This window comes from Trachypithecus francoisi, unplaced genomic scaffold (assembly GCF_009764315.1).
Source record: "Trachypithecus francoisi isolate TF-2019V2 unplaced genomic scaffold, Tfra_2.0 Lachesis_group5, whole genome shotgun sequence".
Classification (NCBI taxonomy): Eukaryota; Metazoa; Chordata; class Mammalia; order Primates; family Cercopithecidae; genus Trachypithecus; species Trachypithecus francoisi.
Window position 1 is genome coordinate 6,969,623 of NW_022681470.1, and position 16,897 is coordinate 6,986,519.

Sequence of the window (16,897 nt, forward strand, 5' to 3'; positions counted from 1 at the left end):
TACCACAAGAACTCGTTTCATCCTCCCTGTTTTTTCAGCATCGAGCATAAGCCTATGGAACCTGAGCATGAGAAGCCCTAGGTCCTAATGATTAAGAGATAGAAGAGAATAAGATATGGCTCCTATCGCAAACATTGCTCTCTCATAGATGAACCATCTCCTAAAGAACTTGGGGTCATGCATGCTTAATTGGGCCTCAGGTGAGGAAGTGAATTTAGAAAGCCGAGTTCTTGATGAGAGCTACATGTTTTCATTAGTAACCCAGGGTGATTCATTATATCAAGACTTTTACATAGAGGTGAGATTTGAAGGTGAAAAGAATGGCCAAGGAAGAGGCAGAAGGGAGACAAGAGATAACCACTGAAGGAGAAAGACGTGGCTGTGGAGGTTAAATTGGAGTGGCTCATATTCTAGATGCTAAGGGAAGACAAGGAAAAAGCTGGTAGATTGGCTAATCTCAGCACTTTGGGAGCCTGAGGTGGGAGAATTGCTTGAGCCTAGGAGTTCAAGACCAGCCTGGGCAACATCTCTGTTTGTAGAGACCCCATCATTACAAATAGTTTTAAAAATTAGCTAGGCATGGTGGCTCATGCCTGTGGTCCCAGCCACTTGGGAAGCTGAGGCAAGAGGATTGCCTGAGCCTGGGAGGTCAAGTCTGTAGGGAGGCCTGATCATAACACTGCACCACAACCCAGGCAACAGAATGAGTGAGACTGTGTTTCAGAAAACAAAAACAAAAGCCAGTAGATCCAGTGGACTTAAATTCCACCTCTGCTGTCTACTAGTTATGATTTGGGGTACCACTTTAGGTCTATAAACCTATTTCCTTGTTCTCACAATGGAGCTATAGGTACGTATTTCATACTCATATTCCTAAGTTCCTATGTATATCTAAAGTACCCAGCACAATGCCTGCCCCAGTTAGCTTTGTAATTCCCTGGAGACAGTGGGCAAAATTGCTAAATACTAAATTGATTTTAAGAGAGTGAAACAGGTAAAATTGGATTAGGCCATTTTTTTTTCTTTAAGAAGACACTATATAATTCTTCAAGAGAATTATAGTTATGTTACTTAACGATATAATTTATCATCCAAACTTGAAGCCTAAAAAAGAATAAAATAATTAAAGTTGTATAATTTTTGAAACTTTTATTGACCAAAAAATTGGTTTTATCACATGAGTGGTGCTCTAAATAGTGCTACTCAAAAGCTAATTTCAAAAATAATTATCTCCAGGTTGAGGTGGGAGGGTTGCCTGAGCCCAGGAGTTGGAGGCTGCAGTGAGCCGTGATCACGCCACTGCACTCCAGCCTGGGTGACAGAGGGAGACTTTGTCTCTAAAAATAACAACAAAAAACACCAGTTTTCTCTCCAGTAGGGTCTTAGTATTTTCACTTCTTCCATAAAACTGCCTACAACCTTCTTTAAGTTGCATTTATGGTTAATAAATGTAAAATGTTGATATTTCCAATGAACTCTTTTCTACAGAGTTCTACAATATTTTTCATTGGGCAATTAGTCTCTCTACAGTTGCTGATGTACCTGAAAACCTCAGAGAAAATTCTACTAAATGAAAGATACTTTCAATACCATTTTTTTGTATTGGAACGTATAAATAACTTAATATTCTCTTTTTGCTTCCACTCAGACTAACTTAATTTGATGATTAAAAAAAAAAAAAAAGCAAAAAAAACCCCAGAACTTGTCAAATAAAATGTTCCTATTTATGGTTAATTTGCCATATTGAGATGCTGCAAAATTGTAGGGCTTCTCAAGTGATTTATTCCAATAGAGATCACGAATTTGTACAATATTATAAGTCAGAATTTCATCAGATAATTTTTCTCAAATGTAGAGATTTTTCAAGTTAAATCTCATGCATGATTTGACCTCTCATCATTTACTTTGTTCAGTTCTTGTTTTTGTTGAGACAGATTCAATGTCTTCCTGTTTGCAAGCTTTTTCTCAATCATTACAATTCAAATTTAAGAGGTAAGAACCCCTGAAATTTTGGTGCTACAGTTATTAAATACCTAGATTAAAGATTTCCAACTGTATTAGTTTCCTGTGGCTACCATACACATCACCACAAATTTGATGGCTTAAAACAACAGAAATTTATTATCTCACAAGTCCTGGAGGGCAAAAGGCTGAAATCGGTTGCAAAGGACTGGTGCTTGCGGCAATCCTTCACCCACGGCTACATAACTCCAGTCTCTGATCTCATGGTCACATTGCCGCCGCCTCTTCAGCCTGTGTCAAATTTTCCTCTGTGTCTCCCTTATAAGAATATGGACACATGTGATGGCATTTAGGGTCCACTAGGATAATATAAGACAACTGCCCAGTCTCAAGATCCTTAATCACATCTGTGAAGTCCTTTTTGGCCATATAAAGTAACATTCACAGTTTTTAGGAGTTAGGACTTATATATCTTTGACAGCCATTATTTAGCCCAAAACACTAAATAATATTAAACAAATTACTGCTGGGTGCAATGGCTCGCATCTATGATCCTAGCACTTTGGAAGGCCGAGGCGGGTGGATTGCCTGAGCTCAGGAGTTCAAGACCAGCCTGGAAAACATGGTGAAACCCCATCTCTACTAAAATACAAAAAATTTCTTGGGCATGGTGGTGTGCACCTGTAGTCTGTAGTCAGCTACTTGGGAGGCTGAGGCACGAGAATTGCTTGAACCCGAGAGGCAGAAGTTGCAGTCAGCCGAGATTGCACCACTGTACTCCAGTCTGGGCAGCAGAGCTAGACTCTGTCTCAGAAAAAAAAAAAAAAAGAAAACTAAAATTTAGAAGATAACATTCACAAAAATATTCCACTGTAGGATGCTTAAGATGATTTATGAGGTAATTCTTAAAAGAGCTGGAGAAAACGTGTGTACCACCAACCTATTTTGTTTCTGACATCAGCTTTCTCACAAAGCTTTTTGATTCAGTTCCTCTAAAATTGCATATAAAAATAGTTATACACATTGACAAAGACAGTCCCTATTTCAATCGGGAAAATATCACAGCTTGTTTGAATTGTGTTTGGACCACAACCAGCTCCAAATACACTTTTGTTCCACCGGCTTCTTAATTTAGTAAAAACATTGCTTTTACCACAACTGTGTGCTCCACCGAAATAAGTCTCTATATTACTTCTGTATCAAATTACTTTATCTTCAGTGTTGAGGTTTTTAATAGAACTTAACAATAACATTCACGGTATTGTTTCACCTTCAACACCTCAACAAAAATAACTTCCAGCTATTACTGGAAATAGTTGACTTTCTATTTGAAACATGTGATAACTGATATAAAGGTGGCATTATTTAACTCTTCTACTAATGAGTAAAACATCATGAATTAGACCATGAACAGGACACGTATTTATAGTCTAAAAGCTGACATAAAAAGGCAGAGCCTCACCTTGCTTGACCCTGGCTGGGAATGTGCACGTCAAATGGCCCACATTTTTTGCCACTCTGTGCATGTTCACAAATGACTGCAAAACTGCCAGAAATATTGATTTTGAGGTAACAGATTATTGTAAGTGAATTAGCAAATATGGAATCTGCAAATTTTGATGATTGGTTGTGTTACTGAGCTCTTTTCCAAGAAACAGGTATAAATTGATGGTGCTACTAGCAATTGTATGAGGATTCTTTTTCAGCCAACAATTATCATTGTCATTTCAAAAAATTGCTGAACTAAAATTTTAAGTACCTTATGGTTTTTGTTTGAATTTCTTTGATTACTATTGTAGTGACAAGTTATTTACATATTTATCAGTCATTTGTTTTTCTATAAATTTCCTGTTCCTTAACTTTATTTTTCTCTTAGGATGTGAGTGTTTTTATATGCATTTGAATGAATTTTGTATATATCAAGTTCATAGACCGTATGACATATTTCGTGTAAATACTTTTTTCCCAGTTTTCTATTTGCCTTATAACTGGGTCTGCAGAATGTTTTGGCATGCAGAAAATTTGCATTTTTTTGTAGCATTCTCAAATCCATCAAATTTTTCCTTAAGCTCTTTCATTATATTTGGAAAGAAAGGAAAGAGGCCAGTCTTTTACTTGAGGGACTAGGAAAGTCCAGGAAAGTTTTATTTCTGCTTGTTTTTCCTCTTCCCTTCCTTTCTTCTCTTCCTTTTTTAAAAAGATACTAAACTCTGAACTGTTTACTGACAAAGAGACTCGAAGTGAAAATAGACCGAAGATACAAGAGAAAGGATGTTTGATGAAGTATGTCCCAGAAGAAACAAGAATAATTACCACAGAGAGCTTAACTTCAATTCAGCAAGAAGCATGACTTTTATTTTAAACTGGGGATGCTGAGGTAAGGAGCAATGAAGTGACCTAAAGATAGGTATTTTATTATACTCTGTAGTTTCTGTGCATCAGAGAGCCTGGTGTGTGGAGGATGCTCAACAATTCTTCAGTAGCTGACATTTGGAGGCATAGCTAGGGTCATGATCAAGAACTCTCTTCTTGGGAGGCTGAGGCAGGAGAATTGCTTGAACCTGGGAGGGGGAGGTTGCAGTGAGCTGAGATTGTGCCACTGCACTCCAGCCTGGATGACAGAGCGAGACTCTGTCTCAAAACAAACAAACCAAAAAACCACATTTTTAGCTACTATTGTGAGAAGCTTGACTATTTCTATCACCTTCACTGGTTGGTTTGACAATCACAAGAACATACAAGTTTTATTCAAACAAACATCCTCCCTGTACACCACAAAGCGTTGGTTGGTATGGTAAGGCAATCTGGCCTGCTCCAGAATAATTCTGGGTTGTGGTTTTCTCGGCAATTCAATCTTCAATACAGTTTTCAACATAAAATTAAAGTCCTTTAAGTTAGCCTCCCGAGTAGCTGGGATTACAGATGCGTGCCCCCACGCCCAGCTAATTTTTATATTTTTAGTAGAGATGGGGTTTCACCATGTTGGTCAGGCTGGTCTCCAACTCCTGACCTCGTAATTCCAAGATGTGCTAATTTCAATTAGAAGTACTTCAAACACATTTCACAGTTTTTACAAGGTGGAAAGTGCTTTACCAGAAAGTATTTCAATAGAGTATTGGTTTTTGTTTGCTTTTTAAAACATCGACACAATAATCAAGAAAATTATCAGGGTAACTTACAAATTTTTGATTTTTGATGATACAGCTCTATATGGTTTCATTTGGTATGTGAGTAGACGCAAAACAAAAATACAGGTTTAGAGTTACACCTTTTAGTCATCTTTTTAGGCGGAAAGAAAAATTAAACCAAGAACATTTCTTACACCAAAATAATCTTAAATGAAATTAGATGAATTTTCATTCTACTTGGGATGAGATGCCAATAAACTAAATTCTTCTGATTTTGTTATTTTTAGTTATATTTATAATTATCATTATTTAGATTCAATTTAGTTAGCATATTTTCTGGCATCCATTTCTATTAAAGTTTAAGAATGCTGCAAGGACTGAATTATGATATATCTTGCCAAAATGTAATTTTGATTATAATACTTATCTTGTATATCCAGTGACAGATATATTTGAATAAAAAGCACCTGTAACAGTAATTCTCACCCTAGTTGTTGGAGAGGGACACACTAGAATCTCTTTGGGAACTTTTAAACTTTAAATTTAAACTTTTAAATCTCTTTGGGAACGTTGATGCTCAGCTTCACTTCTCATGAATTAAGTCAGAATTTCTGAGGAAAGGGACCAGCTATTGGCATTTTTATAAAAAACTCCCCAAGTGGTTTTTATGTGGTGTAGCCAGGATTGGGAACCAGTAATCTGTGTAACACACTGGTAATTTTTAATACATAAATTAGCAATTCGCTGTATTCAAGATAAAACGGTAACCATTTTTGGTACATCTCATGAATGTACATTGTATCATTCTTGTTACGAAGCTGTTTAGATCATCTGGGCAGGATTTCACATTATCAGTCTCTTCTGTTCTTTTAAGTTCTCTAGTTATTTCTGCGTTATTTCCTTGAAGTCTTAAAAAAAACTTTGATTATTAAGAAGGAAAAACTTCATTGCCATTTTATCCTAATAATCAAACATTTGTTTCAAAAGTGATTTTTCTGTTTCACTAGCAGTCTTGTGGCGAGAATAGTAAGATCGTAATTTCCTGGAATTTTGTGTCATTTTCCCCAAAATAATAAAACCCTCCTTTAACATACATACTGTTAGCATATATTCTCTACTGACATTCTGATTTTAATGTAAGCAATATTTATACTTTATACTTTCATAATCATTAGATGTAATTTTATTGATTATTCATCAATATCCCTTTCAACATTCCCTGATCCTAAATGAGCATGCATTTCAGAAAATTATCCCGACTGTATACGTTCAAAAACTAAAACACCGTAAATATGTCACATAAGATTTCCCATTCTGTATAATTGTCCTTGGCATTGGAGTTCCTGCCTATGACTTTAGGATATACTAAGAAGTCTAGGAAGACAACCTGAGCTGAAAACTAGGGTGTGTGTTTGTGTCTGGGTTGCTTTTGTTAAATTATGGAACATTTCTCTTTCTCAATTTGTTTGAACCGGAAAACTGGATTAAAGACTTCCTGTCACCTAGTTTCAGGTTTTGTTTTGTTTTTTTCCCAGCTATGAGACTAGCACCTAGTGTTTGCCTCACTGACCAACCACTTTTTAAATATTAATTCATTTTGTTAAACGTTTTATTTTGACCTATTTTTGACTTACAGGAAAGTTGGAAAAATTGTACAAAAAATTCCTTTATGTCTCACCAGCTTACTTACCCTTATATGAACATCTTACATCATAACCATAGCACAATGGTCAAGGACAGAAAACTAACATCAGTATAATATTAATTATAGATGTTTTCCCAAATTTCACCATTTTTTCCATTATCATCCTTTCTCTGTTACAAGATCCTACCTGGGATCCCACATTGCATTTAGTTAATTCTCCTTAGTCTTCTCCTGTCTGTAACAGTTTTTCAGTCCTTGGTTTTATCTTTTATCAGTTGACACTTATGAAGAGTATTGATCTGTTGTTTTGTTTTAGAGATCAGGTCTTGCTACGGTGCCCAGGCTGGAGTGCAGTGACCAGTGACAGGCTTGATCATAGCTCACTGCAGCCTCAAACTCCTGGCCTCAAGACATCTTCCTACCTCAGCCTCCTAAATAGCTGGGACCACAGAGTGCAATATGCCTGGCTGGATCAGTTGTTCTATAGAATGTCTGTCAATCTGAATTCTTCTGATACTTTCTCATAATTGGAATGAAGTTACGGATTTTTGGCAAGAATGCCACAGAAATGGTGTTGTGGTGTCCTCAGGGCATCATACTAAGGGGTGGATAATCTCTGTGTCCTATAATTGATATTTACTTTGATTGCTTTGGTTAGGTGGGTGTCTGCCATGTTTTTTACTGTAAAGTTACATTTTTCCCTTTGTAGTTAATATGTATCTTGGGGAAATACTTTGAAACTTGCAAATTCTATTCTCAAACTTCCATAAATTTTTGCATCCATGAGAGTCATGAGAGTACCTTGTCTGTCTGTGATAATTACTATTGTGGTAGTTGCCTAATGCCGATTATGATTTTTTATCTTCTCCATTTATTTAAATTCTACTATGAGGAAGAGCCGTTTCTTTCCCTGTTTGTTTGCTTATTTTATTATTTATAACAATTTGGAACCACAGATATTTTATTCTGTGTGTTCAGTACTACCATTATTTACTTAGTGACTCAATTTGCTCTAACGTTAGCCAGTCAAGTGGGCCCTTGTGCTTAAACAAGCCTTATTTTATTTTATTTTTTAGTGTTTCCTTTATTTTCTGGGACCATAAGATGTTCTTTACTTTCTATTCCTGTGACCTCCAAACATTTCCAAAATAGGACTGATCCCATAAGGGCACTCTATTAACTTTGAAGTAGTGAGCTACTGAGTTCATGTGACTGGTAGTATCTACTCTGTGAATTAGTTCACTTCTATGTCACAAGCGACACAACTGTCAAATAAGAATCACCTGTGCCTACTACTGTTCCATAATACTAGTCGTGGCTGAATATTTACCAAATACCACTCACAAATGAAAATAAGCTGACTTCATGCTTTTGCTTGGGGAGTATGTATGTTGTGTGTCTTCAAATGAAACAAGGACATTTTAGATTATTGTAGATGCTTCAAGGGATATGGGGGCTGATTTTTAAAAAGAATACATGACCACAAGGTGGCAATAGCACAAATAAGTTTTATTTCCCTTTGACAGGTTTGCATGCAGGAGAAGTCCCTCATAGCATGAGATCTTCCAGAGTTTAAAGTACAGGGAGTCACCACTCAGAAGGAGTGGAGGGCAAGGGAACTTCCAGGGAAGAGGAGAGTTTGATAGAGGGCTATGTGTCTAGATAATGTCATTAGCAGCATGGCAAGAGTCTGACTCAGCTCCAAAGGGTGACAGCAGCTTGGGGTCTTTAGGGCCAGAACTTATCTGTTGCTAGCAGATGTTTGGAGCAGTTTTACTGAGTGCACAATACAGACGGGCTCTAAGTGGCTACAAATATGCTAATTTGGACTATCTGCTTATTTGGACCGATTTAACAATTGGAGGTGTAAAAATTTGAGTTTGGAGCTATCAGACTTTTGAGTTAGTGGGTCTCTGCCTGCAGTGAAGAAATGAACCATCTAGGGCCCAATACACAGATGCCATTGTTGACTCATTTATATAACATTCATAAAGTAGCACTGATTTTTCATGCTACATCAACTCTCAGTTTCATGAATTGAATGAATAATTATTAAAGGTGAGCTGGATGGCGGAGCAGCTTGTCAATCTTGATTTATGCAGTAAGAATGATACATATTAGCATAGGACTATTACAGTAGTAAGATCTTAAAACTGGCCTTGCAATTCTATTCCTCCCACCATGTGGGCATCCAATAAGTGTCTTGATTTACACAGTAAGAATGATACGTTATTAGCACAGGACTATTAGGTAGTAAGACCTTAAAACCTGTGTTACAGTTACATTCCTCCCACTATGTGGGCATCCAATGAGAAGCTGAAGATGGCATGCAAATCCTGATTATCTACTCACTCCATATCCGTGGGGACTTGGGGAGAATCTGAGGTGGCACCTGTGGTGGAGTGGACAATGTTGGACTTGGAGTTCAAAGTCATCTCCAGATCCTGATACTGTTATTTGCTTGTTCTATGACCCATAGGTAGAGGATTTAATTCTGTAAAGCCAGTCTTCTCTGCAAAATGGGAATAGAACTGTCTCACTCAAGTGGTTATTGTTGGTGCTAGAACAACACCAACAGCATTACATCCTGAGTCCCAGAAAACAAATGCTACCCAGAATGAACTTTATAGTCTGTGTGATGTCATAACAGAAGATCTCCCTACAGGGAGGTTTGCATGCAGGATGATGTGATTGGAATGGTATGTGGAGACAGCCACTCTGCAGTGTTGACCCAAGGATCCACTACATTATAATGCTCCAAGAAGATAAGGACCGCATGTATTTTGTCTACTTCTGAATATCCAAGATTTTCCAGGGTACCTGACATAGAGTAGGTACTATATAAAGACATTATTTGAACCACTTCTTTGAGAAAACCTCAACTAAACGCATTTGTGGAAGATAAGTTCTAGATATCTATGTACAACATTGTGCCTAGAGTCCGCATTGCTATGCTGTGCACTTGAAAATTTGTTAAGAGGATAGATCTTACGTTAAGTGTTCTCATCAAACAATCCCTGATAAATTCAAATATCTATTAAATCATTAGTGTCTTGGTTTATAGTAATCAATCAAATTAACTTCACTTAGCAGTATCCTAAGGGAATGGGGCATAATTTTGATGAAAGGAGGTTTAGAGCATGGGATATTGTTGAGTAAGGAAAGCTAAGGTGCTGGGGCAGGTGGCCACCAAACAGCCAGTAGGGGGTCAGAAGAGGTTAAATGGACTGGGAGGGAAACACTCAAACCTATGAGAGGGCTTATGAATATGGTCACTTAAAACAAACACAGACAGCTTCCTAAGGATGAGTTCTGTGCCTGTACAACTTTTAATGTAAATGAATCTGTATCTTGCTGGGGATAAGATGTGATGGAATTAATTGTATCTTGGACATGGTTCATGTTTCCCAGAGGTGCTATAGAAAGGGATAGACACCCATTTTTGCAGACTCCAAACCCAGTTATCTCTGAAGGCTGGACAGTCTTTGGACAGCTGCTGTGTGCAGACAGCAGCACAGGAAAAGGACGACAGAGGAGAGGGAGTGGAGGAAGGTAAATGACAGACACATGGATCCAGGGAAGAAGAAGGGAAGTGTGAAAAGAGAGATAAAGAGAAAAATGAGGCCGGGCGCGGTGGCTCAAGCCTGTAATCCCAGCACTTTGGGAGGCCGAGATGGCGGATCACGAGGTCAGGAGATCAAGACCATCTGGCTAACACGGTGAAACCCCGTCTCTACTAAAAATACAAAAACTAGCCGGGCGAGGTGGCGGGCGCCTGTAGTCCCAGCTACTCGGGAGGCTGAGGCAGGAGAATGGCGTAAACCCGGGAGGCGGAGCTTGCAGTGAGCTGAGATCTGGCCACTGCACTCCAGTCCGGGCGACAGAGCGAGACTCCGCCTCAAAAAAAAAAAAAAAAAAAAGAGAAAAATGAGACACCAGCAACGCTGAGAGTTCGTGTCATTTGTTTTCCAGAGCTCCTAATCGACTCAAAAACTTCTCAGCATAGGCCAAAGTCCTCATGTAACTCTTTTTTCCCTATCTTTCCCACTCACAAATCTCAACATTTGTCTTTGAAAGGTACTCATCTACTTCTCAAATACTGTACCTACAGATAGAAGTCTTTAGAATCTGAATACTATTTTGTGTCTCAGCCACCAAAAAATAAAAATAAAAATAATGGAGAGTAATTGGGCAAATTGAGGATATGAACGCCAGAAGAAACAATGTATTTTGACAAGAAAAATTGGTTGGCAAATGTTAAGGTTTTTATGAGTAATCATCATGATGATTCTTTAAGTAATTATAATTTGTTCCACATTCTGTCACAGTTGTTTTGATTGTGGTTTTTTATTAATGAAGAAAGTTATTTAGTTGTCCTTATTTTTAGGAAGAGATTCACAGTATTGAAATATTTCAAATACCAATGATGTTAAATTTCTTGAATATTTTCCCTTTGTACTGTCTGATGAGTCATTGGACTATCATTCTGTCCCAAGAACATTATAGTGACACCAGTCTTAGTCACAAAACCATTACTGTCATAAAGTAAGGGGCAGGATATGGGAAGAAATCTACACAATGAGACAAACCTGGTTTAATCTTACAGTTGCAATTATTACCCACGTTTTTTGAAGCAAATATATTTTGAAGTAAATTTTCAGATTTTCCAATGCTTAGTTGCCCTGTCGTCTCCAGATGAATGAGGTCTCAGGGCTGCCGGCATGAGTAGTTTGGATGCTGTGGCTTCGTAATTGAATTTTCTTTTTATGAGCATGGTGAATGAGGACTAGGAGTATTATTCTACAGGAACTGAGTGCAGCCACTGATGTAAGCCCAGATGTGCTCTGTTGTACCATAGAAACATAAAGATAGTGCACCTCTGCAGGCTATGTGGTTCAGTCCTTAGCTGAAGTATAAACACATAATAATAATGCTCTTACAAACTTTCACATGGAGGAGACAGACACTGAATATTGGTTGATCAGTAAGGCATTTGCATTGGTAAAGCACTGCATACTGTTGAAAAGTCTAAATAAAAGATCTGTTTTCAAATATGACATATAAATCAAATAGTTCATGTGTAGGAAGATAGGATATATAAGAAACGATATATGTAAGAAATATGATAAATAATCAAAAGTTCTTGTGTAAGAATTACAGCAGGTAGCTTTCCTAGTGATGTTACTACACGTCAAAATATAATACAGTATTGTGACTCTCACTTTTCAGTGTGACAACGAGTTACAAGTGGAACAACACATAGAACTGGCTATTTTTTTCACTATTTCACAGAATTGGGTGGCCGAGGATTTGATAATGGGTAAGAAAGATGACCTGAATGGTGAATGCTGCAAACTTGTCTCCTTTATTAATAAACAAATTCAAACCCAAAGAAACTGGTGAATAATATCTATGCTATTTAACAAACATTCTTTGAACAATAAGGATTTAGTCTTTACTTTGTCTTTGGCTCTCCATTAGGTCTAAGGTTCAAAAGATAAAAGAGACAGCCTCAATCTAAAGTCTAAATGATTGATCAGGGAATCATGAGACACAAAAACAGTGATGGGAAAATATTCCAGGCAAAGAATACACTAATAATCATTTTCACATTTCCCTGCAGTGTCTCCATTTACTCATAGGTAAAATTGTTGTTTGGGAAAATCCTCAAATAGGTCATCCTTCCTCTGGACCCACATTTAACTGCTCCAAATAACTGATCTTTGCTGGCTTTATTAAACTATCAAGTATCAAAATTCCACAGCTTTTCGGCAGAGCCTGCTGCTTCCATCTATTTTGTACGGGGATTTCTTTCTTATTTCTCTCTGAATTGTTTTGGTGATCTAAGGTCATTCACTCTGACTTTGACACTAAGCAATATCTTCTACTGGCACAGAAAATCATTCGTAAGGAAACTTCTCTTTCTTCTTGTCAGTCAAAATATGCTTCCTTTGATCTTTTCCTTCAGGCCTATTTTTCATCGTGTTGTCTTTCCCTGGAACTTTTCCTTTATTTGAGACGGGCAGGTGGTGGGCACAGAAGCCAGTCTACTTGCTTTAAAATGGACCAAACCATTACTAAGAATAGCATTCATTGACAAACAACTATTAAATGCCTATTCTGCAACAGGCACTGTGCTAGGGACTGAGTCTGCACACACAAATTACATGTGATCCCTGTTCTTGGGACTAGTGGTCTAGGAAAGGGAGACCAATACTCAGAAAAATGTGCAAAAAAAAGTGTGGTAAGGCGTTGTGGGTGTCATAAAGAATATGGAAGGTTGAAAGTAGGCACCAATCGAGGGGCCAATTTTGGGTGGCGTTTATCAGGGCTTCATGGGCGTAGTGACCCTTGGGCTTATTGGAGTTTGAAAAGATGGGCAGAAAATGGGTGGGACAAAGTATCACCTGTCCATATCTTGCTCCCCATTTGTAGAACTTTTTAGATGTGCAGAGAAGACAAGACAAGGCAAATTTATTTTCCCCTCAATTGTTTGAAATTTATTGCCTCATCTATGGGCAATTTGGTGAACTTCCATGTGTACATAAAAAAAAAAAAAAGCAGTGTGGTGATATCTCAAAGAATGAAAAACAGAATTACCATCTGGCCCAGCAATCCTATTATTGAGTATATATCCCCTAAAATACAAGTCATTCTACCAGAAAGCAACTTGCATGAGTATGTTCATGGCAGCACTATTCATAATAGCAAAGACCTGGAATCACCCTAAATTCCTATCAATGATAGAATAAAGAAAATGTGGTACATAAACACCATGGAATACTATGCAGCCATAAAAAAGACCGAGATCATCCATCTCCATCCTTTGCAACAACGTGAATGGAGCTGGAGGCCATTATCCTAAGTAAACTAACGCAGGAACAGAAAACAAAATATTGCATGTTCTCACTTATAAATGGGAGCTAAACGACAAGAATACGTGAGCACCAAGAGGAACAATAGATGCTAGGGTCCATTGAGGGTGGAGGGTGGGAGGAGAAAGAGGATCAGATGAAATGCCTATCATGTACTATGCTTAGTACATGGATGAGGAAATAATCTATATATCAAACCCCTGTGACGCAAGTTTACCTATATACCATAGCTAAGGCATGTGTACTCCTGAACCTTAAGTAAAAGTTAAAAGAAAAAAAACTTTAAGAAATATATTCTGCTGTAATTTGGTGTAGTGTTCTGGAAATGTCGGTCAGGTCATGTTGGTTGATAACAGTATTCAGACCTTTTATAGCCTTACGAATACTTTCATCTATTCTTGTCTACTTATCTATTTGTTCAAGATTTTAGTTTCCAACTTTGATTATGAGTTTATTTCTTCCTTCAGTTTCCTCAGTTTTTTTCCTCATAAGTGTTTAAACTATATTATTATGTGCATTAGAGTTCTTATGTCTTCTTGATGAATTTCTCCTTTGCTTATTATCAAACATGCCATTTATCTCTTGTAATATTCCTTGTCTTGAAGTCTATTCCAGCTTTCTTATTTTCTGCGCGGTATATTTTTTTCCATTCTTATACTTTCAAACTTATTTGTGTTATTTGATTCAAAGAGCATCTCTTGTAGGCAACATAGAGATGCATCCTGCCTTTTTAAATTAGCTACTCTCTACCTTTTCCTTAGTGTTTTAGTTCACTTATATGCATTGTAACTATTGATATGGCATGGTTTAATTCTTCCATCTCACTGTTTTTTAAATTTCTCTTTTCTGTTTTTTGTTGCTCTGTTTTTCATTTCTTGTGTGCTTTTGGGTTGTTTGGATATTTTAGCATCTCATGGTATTTCTTCTGCTGAATTCTTACCCATATCTCTTCCTGTGTTTGTAATGGCTGCTCTGGGGCTAATAATATGCATCTTTAATCTATCAAAGTCTTTTTAGAATCAATTTCTAACACTTCACACTTCTCACCTGACACTTCCTACTTCATATTGCTAATTTCTCACCTCACTTCTACCACCATGCACTTCCCGTTTTTCACTTCCCAAATAAAGCAACCTTAGAAGAGTATAATTCAATTTCATTTCTCTATGCTTCATGCTATGTCTTAAATTGCACTTCTACATATATTATAAATCCCACCTTGATTTAAACAGTGAATTGCCTTTTAAGAAATTATCTTTTAAGAGAATAAGGCAACAGCTTTTTGTGGTATTAATCAGTTTATTGACTGACTGGCACTTTCCTTTATTTCCTGTAGATTTCACTTTTCATCTTCTATCATTTCTTTTCAGTCTCAGGAAGATTCTTTAACATTTCTTGTAAGTCTCTTGGTGATGAACTTTTTCAGCATTTGTTTTTCTGAATATGTGTTCATTTTATCTTCAATTTTGAATTTTTTTTTTTTTTTCAGACAGAGTCTTGCTCTGTTACCCAGGCTGGAGTGGAGGGGTGCAATCATGGTTCACTGCAGCCTTCACCTCCCGTGCTCAAGTGATCCTCCTGCCTCACCCTCCCAAGTAACTGGGACTACAGGTGCACACCACCATGCTTGGCTAATTTTTTTTTTTTTTTACATTTTGTAAAAAAATTCAAAATGTATTTTTTTTTTTTTTTTTTTGAGACGGAGTCTTGCTCTGTCGCCCAGGCTGGAGTGCAGTGGCCGGATCTCAGCTCACTGCAAGCTCCGCCTCCCGGGTTCACGCCATTCTCCCGCCTCAGCCTCCGGAGTAGCTGGGACTACAGGCGCCCCCACCTCGCCCGGCTAGTTTTTTCTTTGTATTTTTAGTAGAGACGGGGTTTCACCGTGTTAGCCAGGATGGTCTCGATCTCCTGACCTCGTGATCCACCCGTCTCGGCCTCCCAAAGTGCTGGGATTACAGGCTTGAGCCACCGCGCCCGGCCGTATTTTGAATTTCAACAATGTTTCACTATGTTGCCCAGGCTGGTCTTGAATTCCTGGGCTCAAGAGATCTGCCTGCTTCTGCCTCCCAAAGTGCTGGGATTACAAGCATGAGCTACCACACCTGGCCAATATTTTTTATGGTTATAGAATTCTGAGTTAGCATCTATTTCTTCTGGTACCTATTTAAAGTGTAAATTGAATAGTTTCCTCCTTCCTGATGCCTAGTCCTTTTTGTATATGTGGTTAGCAAATGTTTTTTCCCAATGTGTAGCATATCTTTTCATCCTCTGAATATGGTCTTTAGCACGGCAAAAGTTTTAACTTTTGATGAAGCCCTATAATTTATAAAGGATTCTGTTTATGAGTTGTGCTTGTGAGTTGTGCATCTTTATCAGTTGTGCTTGTGTCAAATCCAAGCACACTTTACCTAGCGCTAGATCCCAATTCCAATGATAGTCTATTATTTTTAAAATATTTTTATTGTTTATGTCTTACATTTAAATCTGTGGTCTATTTTGAGTTAATTTTTGTTGATAGTCTATTATTTTTAAAATATTTTTATTGTTTATGTCTTACATTTAAATCTGTGGTCTATTTTGAGTTAATTTTTGTTCAGGTTGTGAGGTTTAGCTTAAGGTTCTTGTTTTTGCTTATGGATGTTCAGTGTTCAATTGCTTTAGCACCATTTGTAGGACAGGCTATCCATTTGAACTGCTTTATCGCCTTTGTTAAACATCCGTTGAGCTGTTTTCAGGGGTCTATTTATGGATTCTCTGTTCTGTTCCAATGAGCTATGTGTCTTTCCTTCCACGAATACCACACTGCCTTGTTCACTGGAGGCAGCTTGTAAGGCTTAACATCAGGTGGAATGGCTCCTCCTTCTTTGTCTAGATTGTTTTAACTACTCCAGAGTGTGTGATCTCTCATATAAATTTTATTTTATTTTGTTTTATTTATTTATTTATTTATTTGAGATGGAGTTTCGCTCTTGTTGCCCAGGAAGGAGTGCAATGGCGCGATCTCAGCTCACTGCAACCTCCACCTCCGGGGTTCCAGCAATTCTCTTGCTTCAGCCTCCTGAGTAACTGGGACTACAGGTGCCCCCCCACCACGCCCAGCTACTTTTTTTTTTTTCTTTTGTGTTTTTAGTAGAGATGGAGTTTCACCATGTTGGCCAGCCTGGTCTTGAACTCCTGACTTCAGGTGATCCGCCCATCTCGGCCTCCCAAAGTGCTGGGATTACAGGAATAAGCCACTACACTAAACCTCATATAAATTTTAGAATAAATTTTTCTCTGTGCACAAA